Here is a 14166-nt window from a genome sequence, read left to right on the forward strand (position 1 = left end):
ACGGACGCGTAGCGGTTGATTAAAGATTATTTTACTTACACCGTAGATGGTCGCGGTGCAGGCAGGAAAACTTGCTTGAGTTGCAGTTACAGATAGGAAAGAAGAGCGGACAAGAATTCTAATCTCGCGAACTCTAGCCCAATCCGGCTGAAGGCTCTAAAACCGCGAGCCCGTCCTGTCAACCGAAGAAAACAACTCGGAGAAGAGCTCTGGATACACTCATATGAAGTTTGCTAGGCTCCAGGGAACTTGCGCGCAGGGAAGGGGTTCGTCGAGGGATCGTTCGGCGACAGGGAGAGGCCAGAGGTTGATCAGACCCCTATAGCCTTCTTAAGGTACACGCTGGGTCTGTTAGGCTCCGCAGCGCTTAGAGTTCTTCACGAAACGTGAAGTCCTCCTCCTCCAGATGGTTGTGGAGTCCTCCAACTTGGGTGGAAACCGCTCAAGCCTCTTATACGGCTAGCAAGCCAATCGCTAGCCGCCACGTGGGGATAATTTAGAACTGCACAATAGTAGGTCACAAATTTGCATGCGGGTGGCGGGAACTCCTTTGCACCGGGGTTTTCTCTTTGCAACTGAGAAATGCACCTTGCAAAGAAAGCTCCTCATGGTGGGAAATAATTTAGCAGTGCCGAAGCGCGCACACACAAAATCACACCCTTGGGTTATGACAGATAGGACAAGGAGCGCCATAGTGAATGGATCTGTGTCATCCTGGTGAGAAGGGGGCAGTGGTGTCCCACAGGGGTTGGTGCTTGGTCTAGTACTTTTCAACATCTTTATTAATGATTTGGATGTCCGGGTGAAGAGCCCACTGGCCAAGGTCGTGGACGAAGGTCTGAATCAATTTGAAGCTCTCCCAATTGATTTGGAAAAGATTCAGAGAGTTTTGGAGATTCAGGCAGTCCCTGCTTGTTGCCGCAGGGAGCTGGACCCAGACTCCGTGCTGGTAAATAGGGGTGGGGGGCATGTATCAATCGATGCAGCTCCAGCAAAACCAAGGAAGAGATTCTTCCACTCTACTCAGCACTGCTGAGACTGCAGCTGGAGTACTGTGTCCAGTTCTGGGCATCACACTTTAACAAGGATGTGTACAAGCTTTAGAGAGCCCAGAGAAGAGCCACTCAGATGATCAGAGTCTTAAAAGACACTAAGTGGGTACATCAAGGGCTCGGTGAGCAACTGTTCACCAGGGCACCCAAGGGGAAAACCAAGAGTAATGGCCACAAAATCCTGGAAGACCAATTCAGACTCAACATTAGGAAAACCTTCTTCATAGTCAGGGTGTCCAGACTGTGGTATAAGTTGCCTCCAGAGGTGGTGCAATCACCTACCCTGGAAATCTTCATGAGGAGACTACAGTCACCTTGCTAGGGTCACCTGACCCCCGTTATCTTTCCTGCTTGGTGCAGGGTGCTGGACCCAATGATCTTCCGAGGAGGTCCCTTCCAGCCTTACAATCTTATGAGTCCATGACGGGCTGGATTTGTGGGCTGAATGGAATCAGATGAGGTTTAACGGGGAGAAGTGCAGGGTTCTTCATCTGGGTAGAAAGAACCTTCACTATAACTACACGATGGGTGGTGTTCCGCTAGTTGGAACAGCATCTGAACAGGACCTGGGGGTCACAATAGACAGGAGGATGAACATGAGCCAACAATGTGACGAGGTTGCCAGAAGGGCAAACAGAACTCTGGCGTACATCAGCCGACGTGTTGCCAACAGATCCAGGGAGGTGCTCCTCCCTCTCTATTTGGTGTTGGTGAAGCAACAGCTGGAGTACTGTGTCCAGTTCTGGGAACTGCATTTCAAGAAGGATATGGATAAACTGGAGAGGGTACAAAGGGCCACCCATATGATTAAAGGCATAGACGATAGGCGCCATGAGGAAAAACTCCAGGAACTGGGCCTGTTCAGTCCGAGTAAGAAAAGGCTGAGAGGTGACTTGATAGCCACCTACAAGTATGTCAGGGTGAGCACCAAGATCTGGGGGAGTGGTTCTTCAGAAAGGCATCTAAGGGGAGGATGAGGACAAATGGGCATAAGCTAATAGAAGGTAAATTCAGGCTGGATATAAGAAAAAACGTTTTTCTCTGAAAGGGTCACCAAAATCTGGAACAAACTCCCAGCAGAGGTGGTGCAGTCACCATCCTTGGAAGTGTTCAAGATGAGACTGAACAAGTACCTTGTTGAACTCATATAAGCCCAATAACTTCGTGCCCATGGCAGGGGACCAGACTTCATGATCCCTTCCAGTCCCATGATTCTATGACTCTATAGATAGGCATGGATTGGGGTTTATCCACACTAGCTTCTATAGACTGAACTCCAATTATACTTAAACAATATAAACTACATAATATAGAGTGGCCTATAAGGCACCCATTACCATAGTATCTGAATATTTCATACTCTTTAATGCATTTATCCTCACAAATCCTATTCAAGATAGAGAAGTGCTAGATAGGGAGATAGATCTGGAGCACAAAATTATAGCCCAAACTTGCACCCACTTATCGATGTAAGTAACCTAATAATATTGAATACCAATGGAATTTCTTGCAGCTGAAAACACTATGCAAAATACTGGTTGCAACACTGAGCCCTTAATGACTAGGATTATATAATCATGAAGAAAGGCAGAACTTTTTAAGAGAAAGTGATAAGCAGCTTGTGCATTGGGAATGAGACTGAAGAAATGTAGTCTTCAAAGTAGAGAGTATTTTAGAACAGAAGTGCTATAAATATTTTTTTGTGGAGAGAAGAAGCCAGGTTACATAAAAGGAAGGTAAGAAAGCCATGTAACAGTGAAAATAAAGATTTAGGGCACAATTCTAATTTCAGCTAGAGCAGAGGTTCCCAAACTTTTTTTTATTGTGTACCTTTTCCAGATTTACCAGCTACCCACATACCCCTACCAGCATACATTTTATATTTAACTCCTTAAATGCCAATTACTTATCATAATGAAAATTAAATGCAACATTACACAATTTCTCCTGCGTACCCCCCAGAACAGTCTTGTCTACACCCAGGGATACATATACCACAGTTTGGGAACCCCTGAGCTAGAGGATGATTGAAGTACAGCTTGGTGTTCCCTCAATATTACAGATGTTTAATGTGTAGCCAGGTAAATCTGTGTTACTCCTGAATCATAGGAGAGGTTCTCTTACCTAATCTAGGTGTATAAGTGCCCCTGTTATAGGAACAGAATTGCCTTTTGGAGATGCACAAATGTCTCCCTGTTGCTATAATGGGACATTTACTTAATTGCTCTTGCATAATAGTTGGGTAACTCAGTCTGGTTTCAAGCTGTACTTTTGGTTGTCCTTTAGCTAAAACAGAATTCTGCCCTAGAAATCTCAATCTCAACTGGTAACGGTAGGACTCCTCATTCACCCCTACGTCAGCATTTCAAAGGTCAAAACTGTAATGTACATAGGACACATAAGCTCAAAATTAACTTCACTTTACATGGGTAAATACATGAGGCTAAATGAGCAGTATAAGTGGTATTTTGGACCTTGAACATGAATTGTAATTTTTACTCTCCTCAAGAAAGCACGTAACTCTTCGTAAGTCACAGAAAACAGGTGTAGGAGGAAGAGGGTCCTCCTACCTTTTACTTTAAAAGACTAGTGGTTGAGGAGTGGGAAACAGATTCCAGGTTCCCCTCATCTAGAGGAGGTTTAAAGGTACATCTCCCACTTCTCAAAGTATTTTAACCACTAGTCCATGGGCTAGGCCAATGGTTCTCGACTGGCATGATGAGACATTTTCAAGGGTGTCACAGAGCCAGCCTGCTGGCACTACAGCTAGATGGAGCTGTTGGGCAAGCTTTTGAGACTGGCCCAGGTCCCCACTGTGAGCCTGCAGCCCCTGAGAGTCCACACTGCAGCAGGTAAGACACTGCTTCCTTCCTCTCCTTCCCTGATCTCCTGCTCTCAGCGCAAACCCTTCCCCACCCCCATCAATGCCAAGGACATGGAAATAACTAATTATGTCACTGAAGCAGTAGTCCTTAACTGGGGTACCAGCAAATTCAGAATAGTCGGAATGGAGGGGTGCCTTGAGCCTGAAGAAGTTAAGAACCACTGGGCTAGATGCTGGCTTGAGTGCTTTCCAGCCCTCATTTTGAAGCAATCCCACAGGTCAGCCAGGAGAGAAAGATGTATGAGGGTTCAGGAGAGGGTTCAGAGGAGGGCCACTTGTCTGGTTAAAGGCCTACAGAAAAAAACCCTATGTGGACCAATTGGGAGACCTGAACTTCTTCAGCCTCTGCAAGAGGAGGCTGAGAGGTGATCTTGTGGCCACCTAAAAACTCATCGGGGATGAGGGAGGGAGGGAGAGAGAGAGAGGGAGCAAGAAATAGGGGATACAGTGTTTACCGGGGCGCCTGTTGCAGTAACTAGAAATAATGGCCACAAACTGGGAGAGAGCAAAATCAGACTGCACATCAGGAAAAAATTCTTTACAGTGAGGGTTGCCAAAATATGGAATAAGCTTCCAAGGGAGGTGGTGTTGTCCCCTTCCTTGGAGGTATTTAAAAGGAGTTTTGACAGACACCAGGCTGGGGTCATCTGACCCCAGCACTCTTTCTTGCCCAGGGCAGGGGGTCGGACTTGATGATCTAATAGGTCCCTTCTGACCCTAACATCTATGAAACTGTGTGTATGGCAAGGAGCTGGTAAGCAAATCAGAGGGAATGTGGCTCAGTGATGTGGTCACTATCCTAAGAAAGGAGAGGGCCTGAGGTTCTCGCACTTGCTCCTCCAAGACATGGTATTTCAGCATTTTGTGTTGGATAAACAGCAGTGGGACAGCTTCTGCCTCACTAGGGACAGGCTCAAGAACCCAGATCCCTCTTATTTCCATGGCAGTGCTCATGTCACTGAGCCATGCTCCTTCTAGCATGCTTTTCTCCTGGCTATTTTCTCCTCTTGGCTGCCACTGAGCACAGCAAATGCAGTTGCTGATTATTTACCCAGAGGAAACAAACTTGGGAGCAAAATGACCCAGGGCTACTGTTCCTATAGGATGGAATGAAAAACCTCCTGCTTCAGACTAGAAAAGATAGTGAGGGAGCAAAACGGCCCATGATCCACTGTTCTTTAACTACAGGGAAAAGCCAGGAATAAATCTGTGAGTAGGTGACTACATATGGCTGTGCACGAATGTAGATGGATGCATCTGCAGGTGGATAGCTTGATGAAACACGTTAGTGAAAACATACGAGTGAACACTTATGAGCATTTATGAGTGGGTACAGATGGGTTCTTGTGCATAAATATACAAATACATTGTAGATGTGAGAAGTCTGATATGAATGAGTGAGCAAACAATCAAGGTAGACAGAGAAGTAGGGACCAGACAGAAGAGAACAGGGTGGAGAACTAAATCCAAAAAAGAACTATTTGGCAGAGTGAGGGAGGTCTTTGAGAATCAAAGCAACATTGAACCATTTTATTTCTCTAATTTGCAAGTGTACAGATATTTGAAGTAAGGCAGTACAGCTAGGACAAGCACACATCAGTGAAACTGTTCAGATTCAGGTTACCAACAACTCCTTCGGAAGCAGTGATCAAAGGAGTAAACGATCTCTCACTTTCTCTCAGTTACAGCATTTCCTGCTCACTCCAAGCAGGCGTTTTCTGGGAGTCAGACAGCATGTCTTCAGTCATGCTTTGAAGCAAGCAAACCAAACTATCTCACAGTTCATAGCTAGAATTACAAACCCACAGAGGGGTTGTTTGGGCTAGATAGCAAGCGTTACATCCACTAAAGAAAATACAGAGTGAGGGAATAAAAGAACCCTACTTCTCTAAAAAAACCCAACTCAACAGCAAATAAGTGGCAGAGAAAAACCATACCACTTCATTTATTCCGTTGCTAATCTCATAGTGAGACAAGTATTTACAGGCTAACAGAGAAATTGGACAGAATTAATTTAGGTTGCCCGATTTCCTCAGTCAACTGGACTGTTCTTGGAATCTGAAGCATGTATTTCTTTGCTTTCACACATTAATGACCTTACATGCATGAACATTAGTGTGCCACCTCCGACTGCGGTCACAATAGTACTTTAACTGTACAAGGTGTAAGGAAACTTCTCCATCGCTTTTCACTTATATTATACCTAGTGACCATGACCTGAAATGCAACACAAACTGCAATTAAATTCAGGCATTGGCAGTACCCTCCTACTCTCTGTGGCATACTATAGTCTGAAGCCTTTTGGGATTTTGTCTCTGCTTCTACTATAGCATTTCTGGGGTACTTTGTGGCTCCTGATTGACAGGAATAAGAGCAGAGTGAATGCTCTTGTGGACCATTTACATCTGGTTGCAGGGAACTGGAATCAATACAGGCAGTCCCTTCTAGGTACCAACAAACCAAAATACAAAACAATATTTTACATCTTGCTTCATTTTTTATGGACACTATGGCTGTAACCCCATTTCCAGTTTTAAAAGTACTAAAAAGACCAGCATTCTTCTAATCCTTTTCCCCTTTCTACATTTGTTATTACAGACTATTAGCAATCAGCCACGTCTACAGCACCAATTACAATAAAGTTATTTTTGCTTTTGAAAGGAATCTGCCTGTCACGTCCAACGGAAATACTGCAAGGGATTTTCTATTTTGCAAGATACTAACAGAAACAGAAGCAAGATGTAGATCCAACCAAGCTCTCACCTACATTTGTTTCCATGGTAACCAAAGACATACATAAATTGACAGAAAAAAGCAGTAGGAAATTCAGTGGAGGGGAATCATGTCTACATTTCAACATTGCACTGCTGCCATGAACAACAAGAAATGAAAAGCACACACATCTAAACCACAAACAGGCGGTGAGAGAATACAAATATACTGTGAGAAAAGAAAATAGTTTAGTCAGCACTAAGCCAGGGTCCTTACCATTACTCATGAAGCACTGGAAGCAAAAATAGCATTCAGCCTCCAACAGCATGCAATGTATTTTGGATTTTTCTCCTATTATACTGTTATTTCTTGTGCTCAGAACTGTATGGACAGCATAGGAGTGATGGGTCCATCTCATTTTCTCTAATTCTCATTTAACATTTAGACACCTGGATAAAAATAAGTTGTGTTGTTGCCTGGGTAACTAATGATCAACAAGGACAACAGCAGCAAGCAGGACCCTGCAAGCAGACATGTACATTCCACCTAGACATGACTGAATAACTAGCCTGATCTCTCTTGCTTTAAGGTAATCATAGAAAAATCACATAATCTGTCAGAACAAGGTGGGAACCACTTCGGTCAGGGTAACTGGAATGGCATAAATTTGATTTTTACTCAGTTTCCCTAAAGATCTCCTTAAAAAACAGAGCTCCACACGGACACTGGTATTTATTGTGCTCCTATGTACAGCAGAGGTAAATATGCATGATAAAGCTGATTTTAACTTGCTGCCTTAGAGAATGGAATATTGTGTTTGATGAATATAGCTGAAATCAGGGCCCAGAGACCATGTTGTTTCCAAGTGGCTGTTGCTATTATAAGGAGGTTGATCTGAATCCATGTTCAGGAAAATGTTCCTGGGGAAACCATTGATAACTGGTTGCTACTGTTACTGTTACAAGGTGTTACTGCAACTGGACTTCAACTCTATAAGGTGATTTACTTTTGTTCATCTATTTGTTTTGGAAAGACAACTATTTTTCTTGAGTAAACCAAAAATGAGTAAGTTAAACCAATTATATTATGACCCACCCCCTTGTTTATGACAGGACTGCAAGTAGCATCATTGTATTTGACTTTCAGTATACCTCCTTTGAGGGAACTGGATTTAATTTGTGCTCTTTCTACACAGTTCAGATCAAATAAGATAAGATTCTAAGAGGTCCTAAATGTGCAATCAGCCTCTTAAAAAAATTGACCAAAAAGTAAAAAAAGCAACAAAGCAGAAAATAATCCCCAAACTAATGACATAAATTACAAAAACAATTCAAGGTTAAGAGGAATATATTAAAAGGAACCCTAGAAGAACAAGTATGTCAGTTATTTGACATGTAATCAAACAACAAACAATTAGTCACTAGTGATTAACATTATTGAATACTCACACCAGACCTTAAAATATCAAAGCAATTAAACTGCACAAGGCCCCTGTAGGGTAAACAGACTGGGATTATGATCCCCTTTCTTACAGATGGGGAAAGTGAGATAGAAATGTGAAGTGATCTCCCTCCAAGCCCACCTCACTGAAAACAAGAATGTCCTTACTGTTACTAGTGAACAGATGCACACAAAGATAATTCCACTGAAGCTGGTATGCGTAATCAGGCGACTAAGTGCTCAGCAGTGGCATAAAGCAGTGGATCACAAATTTGACACACGCTGAAGAAGAACAATAGTTAACAAGAATGTCTGGCTTAGAGAGATTTTTGGCCACTGAAGAAGAAGAAATCTCTGACTAATATTTATTGACCTGCCCAAGTTCTCTCTGGGTCTTGAACTGTGATTCTTTCTTACATTTGATGACCTAGTTTAACACTAATAAACTCCAACACCTTGTGGGAGCTGAATGTAGGCATATCACAACAAAGCCTTCTCTGACCCATTTATTTTTTAGCTTAGGCTTTTATTTAAACACCACCACAATGTTTCTGGCACACAAATATCAGGAACAGGAAGAATATATAAATTACTTTTCATGCTAACAAAAGAAGGATTACTTTCCTGTCTGAATGCTTCTTTAGAGTTGTAAATAGTTTATAAGGCCTGATTCTTGGAAAGAGATGACTGTGGAAATGAGTGGAATAGGCCTATGGACTACATGACCTGAAAGTGGGTGATCACACATCTGAAAGAGCCACCTGGATACCACGTGAAGAACTGATGCAGTACAGAAGGAAAACCCCCACTAACCGCACACTGCTGGTTACGACATATCACCTCTCCCTCAAACCCACATGGAAAATCCTCACACAATTGCAACCCATGCTAGAAAGAGACCCTAGTCTTAAAAAGATCTTCCCAGAACCACCCAACCCAGACTTCAAACAAGCACCAAACTTCACTAACCTCATCAGCAGAAGCAAACTTCCTAAGGCCTAGAACACACTGAATGGATCCAGACCACGCCATGACAAGAAATGCAAAACCTGCCAACACATCTCCACCACCCCCACAACAGAGCCATCAGCATTTCTGCATCTTACAGCTGCGCCTCCAGAAATGTAATATATCTCATCCAATACACCAAATGTCCCAATGAAAAATACAAAGGAGAGACCAAACAACAACTGCGCACCAGAACGAACGCACACTGGAAATCTATCAAAGACAGGAATATCCAGTTACCTGTGGGGGCACATTTCTCACAAGAAAACCACTCTCTCTCCAATCTCTCAGTCCTGATCCTCAAAGGAAATTTACAAAACATTTCTCAGAGACGAGCCTACGAACTCCACTTCATCAACCTCCTGGATACTAAAAATCATGGACTAAATATAGACATTGGATTTATGACACATTATAACCTGCCTGACAGCTGACTCTCCAGGTACCTCTCCACCATTCAACTGCTACATTCATCTCCCTTTTCTCCCCCTCTCCCCCCCAGCCTCTCTCTCACCCACTGACTCCTCAATTTACATAGGTTAATAGATTTTAGGGTTGGAAGGGACCTATTAGATCACCGAGTTCAACACCAGCCCAGCCTCTGGCTTCTTTGCTAGTCATTCCATCCAGGAAGAGCACACACCAACTGCAGAGGCTTCCTCACCCTGATGAAGGGTTTTTAAACCCGAAAACTTGCTAATTTTTTTTAACTATTTAAATTGGTCTAATAAAAAGATTTACCCAGAGAACCTTGTCTACCTACATTCTAAAGAGGGACATTTATCCTAACTTTTTTTGCAAATTATTCTGTAGAAGAACCTCAACACGTTAACTTTGTAAGACATATTGGAGAACCACAGTTTTTGTCATACAGTCATGACAATATATTTACTGAAACTGTTTAATTGCCTGTGGGTCTAACTCTGACCAGGTATATTATTATAAACCAGTGAAGTAAAAGGAAACAACCCTGGTTTGCACTTGAGGAATGAGATCAGAAATAAATGCTATTTTTTTAAGCTGCAAATATAAAAAATGTTTTGCTTTAAACACAACTGAAGGATATAGACAATGGCAATGGCTGCCAGAAGTAGAGCACATTGCACTGACAGACTTCCATCTTGATTTCATATCTGGCATACTTCCAGCAGGCTCTCTATGTTTTTCCACAGGTTTGCAACAATGTGATCTGCTTATATCTCCATATACCGGGATGGTGATGGAGAATGTGGGTAGAGACTGGAATAGGGCCCAAGCTAAGGCAAAAGACCATGGAAGCTGGGAGCCACAACACAACAGAGTTGTCTAAATGAGGAAAATTTCCTTTCCTTTTGGCCTAGACCACACAAAGTTTATGTCCCCTCATTTTCTTTTCTTTTTCCTTTGGAGGGGGGCACATATTTGTTCTCATTGTATTTTCTTGAGAATAAAGGTGCATCTGACTTGCATTTGTTCAAGAAAAAAGCTGACACTTGTATTTGTATTTGTTCTCATTGTCTTTTTTCTTGAGAATAAAGGTGCATCTGACTTGTAACTAGAGTCTGAAATATATTCCCACAGCCCTTGTTACGTATTTACAAGAGTAGCTATAGCTGGCGCTTGAATTGCATGTATCCACAAAACCTTCCACCAATATGCATTATAACCGATGCGAGATGAATTTAAATGCATACTATTAAATTTCTCTGCAGCGCCAGAGGTACTGTTTGCTTCTAATTTATTGCTCTTTGTCTTTCCATAATGATGGCAAGCAATAACCTTCAAGTGCCCACACCATCCCAAACTGTGGGCAAAAATTATATTGTTTCTTTCTCCCTTGAGATTTATTAAAACTACTATAATACTTTGAGGCTTAATCATAGCAGTGCTTTGATGTACTCTGATATTACAGTGATCACACAGGTTAACTGGAAAATTCTATGCTATCTTCTAAAGAGAATTAGTAAATAAATAGATAGTAATGCCATGGTAACTTGTCAATATCTAAAAGTTCTTCTAGATGCATCATTATAATAAACCAGGGATCTGAATTTTCTGTCTTTTGCGGAAAAATGTGGATTTCCCCATTTGAAGGAGAAAACCCCAGATTTACCGCTTTGAACTGGGCAAGAGCTGGTGGGGAACGAGCCACAGGCAGGGGTGGCAGGCAAGTATGGCCGAGCCACTAGGGGATGCTGCGTTGCTTCTCCTTGCCCCCACCACAGCCAGGGACTGGGGTTGAGGCTGGGGCTGCGGATGAAGCCAGGGCTGCCTGCCACCATGGGGATGGACAGGGAGACAGGAAGGAAGGTGCCAGAACTCCCAGAGGGGCCAGGCAAGGTCTTCTCACTGGAGCACTGAGATCCTCAGGCATGCAGTGGGTTTGCCTGGCCTCCCTGCAGCAGCAGGGCCCGGGCAAAGTGATGGGCTTCCTGTGCCTCCTGCTGTGCTTGTGCCACTGCAACTTGGACCTGACAGGCTTGTCCATGCTGCCGGACCGGGCCGTCCCCAACTCACCCTGGGGTGGGGTGGGTGGTCTGGTCCCAACAGGGTGGCCTCTGCCAGGCATGCTGCATCCTTCTTCCTCCTGCCCATGGTGCTGGGGCCATGCAGGGCCTGGCCCAGCCCTGAGGTGGGTCTGAGCACATGGCTGGCTCAGTCCAAGGAAGCACCACAGTAGCTGGAGCAGGTAGTAACAGGTCTGAGGAGTTGCCACTGGCCCCTTGCGCAAAGAGCAAGGCCCCCGGGGATTCGCCCGGCAGCTCCAGCCTGGGAGGCTGCTGTTGCAGCCCTAATGCTATCCCCAGGATCCCTGCTGTGCTGCTTCCCCTCAGGAATACCCTTGAGCCATGCTCACTGCACAAGGGGCTGGCAGCAACCCCTCAGACCCAGCATTGCCTGCTCTAGGTGCTGTAGCATCTCCTTAGGCTAAGCTAGCCAGCGCTCAGCCCTGCCTCAGGGCAGGACCAGGCCCTGCATGGCACCAGCACCACGGGCAGGAGGGGAAGGATGCAGTGTGTCTGGCAGAGGCCACCCTGCTGGAAACAAATTCCTCTTTTCCTCAGGGTGAGCTGGGGAGGCCCCAGCAATGCAGAGAAGTTTGCCAGGTCTGGGCTACAGCAACACAAGAATGATGGAGGCATAGGGAACCTGTTGCCCTGCCTGGGCCCAACTGCTGGGGAAGTGGCGGGAGGGGGGAATGGGGCACAGACCCACTGCATGGCTGGGAGTCTTGGTGCTGTGGCAGGATCAGGATCAGGATCCCGGCACAGGAGAGGTCTGCAGACTCATCCCCTGGAGGGGAGGGGAAGCTACAGCTCCACCACTGGGCAGCACTGTCTAGTGGCTCATGCCAACCCACAGCTCACTCCCTGCCAGCAGCCTGGGACCCACGCAGGACTTTTAAACAGAGAAAACCAGGATACCTGATTATAACACTACAAAATTAACTTGGAAGAGGTAATTAGCCACATTAATCTAAAGTGAGAGAGAAGGCAAGGTAGATTTGCACCTCACAGACTAAATGAGATACAGCATAAGCTTTGGTGAACCCAAGCTCACCTCATCAGATGCATGTCCTTTCAGGGCACCTGATTAAGTGAGCTTGGACTCATGACTATCTTTCTCTGATTTAGTCAAAATTGGTTGATACCGAAAACATTGTCCTATTCACATACAATGATGCTCCTATAAATGCTCACAGATTTGATAGTTTTCCTTTTACATTGCAAGTTCACATGCTCCTTTAATTTTTAGTAGCTGAGCTCTAAGAATTACAGAGGAAATGTAAACAGGATTCATGTGTGTCCAATAATAAGCCGAGATGCAGAGTGATGGGTAGGGTATACAAAGAAGAGCAGGGGGAGAGTGTTTGCTAATCAAGTTTGATTTGGTAGGGAACAAGTGTTTGATTACTATTGAAGAGTATTTGCTTACTTGCATATACACAACACTATGTCAAAGTGCTGTGTCTATCCTGAACACTGCAGGGTAAAATAGACTGAAGAGAGCTCTGTGCTACTGAACTCTTGCTACTAAGCTCAACTGTTTCTGTTGCCTGGGTTAGCTCATTTAGAGTGAGTGTTAAGTATCACCACACTATACTGCTACACTTGGTGTAGACATACCCTAAACCTATTACTTTCTTTTATCTCCTCCCATTAGCATTATCCGTTTCTTTTATTTTAACCTTATCCTGCCTTGAATGGTTGGTAGGAGAATGCAACAGGAAATGAACAGAGCTTTCCCCCAAAATAGGCACATTCCTAATCAATGCTGGCTACTTTAAGGTTTGGTACTTGAAATCAGCTAAGGAGAACAACATACTGGACTAGTTTTAACATGGACTACTGAGAGTAACACTTTCAAAAGATATCCAGGTGATGTAGCAGCCAGAGTCCCGTTTTCAAGAGAGACAGACATAACTAGAACCCTTAGTCTCCTACTGCCTTCCAGTAGAAATCTCTTAGTGCTTAAGACATTTTTGAAAATGGGACTTAAGCACCTCTGAAAAATGTATCCAGTCACTTAAGAAGGAGAAACAAATGGACTTTGCCTATGACTGGATTATTCCATATATGCCCACTACGGAGAATCAATGAAAGTGCAGCTTTCCCTAAAGGATGGCACTGGCAACTGAGATGGAAAGAATATAGGGCTGGCTTGACTTTATGTGACAGTTCCTGTGTTCCGGCTCAATACAGAAACATTTGGGAACTGGCCAACTGGGTAAGGGACAGACCACTCGTATAAATAAGCTCCTCCAAACAGGCCACTGTGTATCCCTAGGCCTCTCTTGTGGCCTTGCTGTTGTTACAGATGCTGCAATAATTTGTAAGTATGCAGTGGGCATATCTCCTGGATCCCCTGCCAGCTGGAGCTGCTCCAACCCAGCTCAACATACTGCGCTTGAATAAACTCTGGAGCTTATTGCTCTGTAGTTTATTGCTTCCAGGTGGGTGCACATTCAAACGGTGCTCCCAGGAACAATACTGGAGCAATAAGCTCCAAAGTTTATTCATGTGCATTAACTGCACATGTAGATGTGCCCAGTAATGCCTACTTTGCTCCAACAGTAGAGAGAGCAGGAAT

At 44.2% G+C, this 14166-nt stretch overlaps 1 protein-coding gene across 9 annotated transcripts in view; it reads right to left on the reverse strand.

Annotated features, from left to right (window-relative positions):
- The window catches only part of ARHGEF10 (Rho guanine nucleotide exchange factor 10), a 197201-nt gene that overhangs the window by 69049 nt on the left and 113986 nt on the right, over positions 1-14166 (reverse strand). The window lies entirely within an intron of this gene.

This window comes from Alligator sinensis, unplaced genomic scaffold, assembly GCF_000455745.1.
Source record: "Alligator sinensis unplaced genomic scaffold, ASM45574v1 scaffold52_1, whole genome shotgun sequence".
NCBI classification, from domain to species: Eukaryota; Metazoa; Chordata; order Crocodylia; family Alligatoridae; genus Alligator; species Alligator sinensis.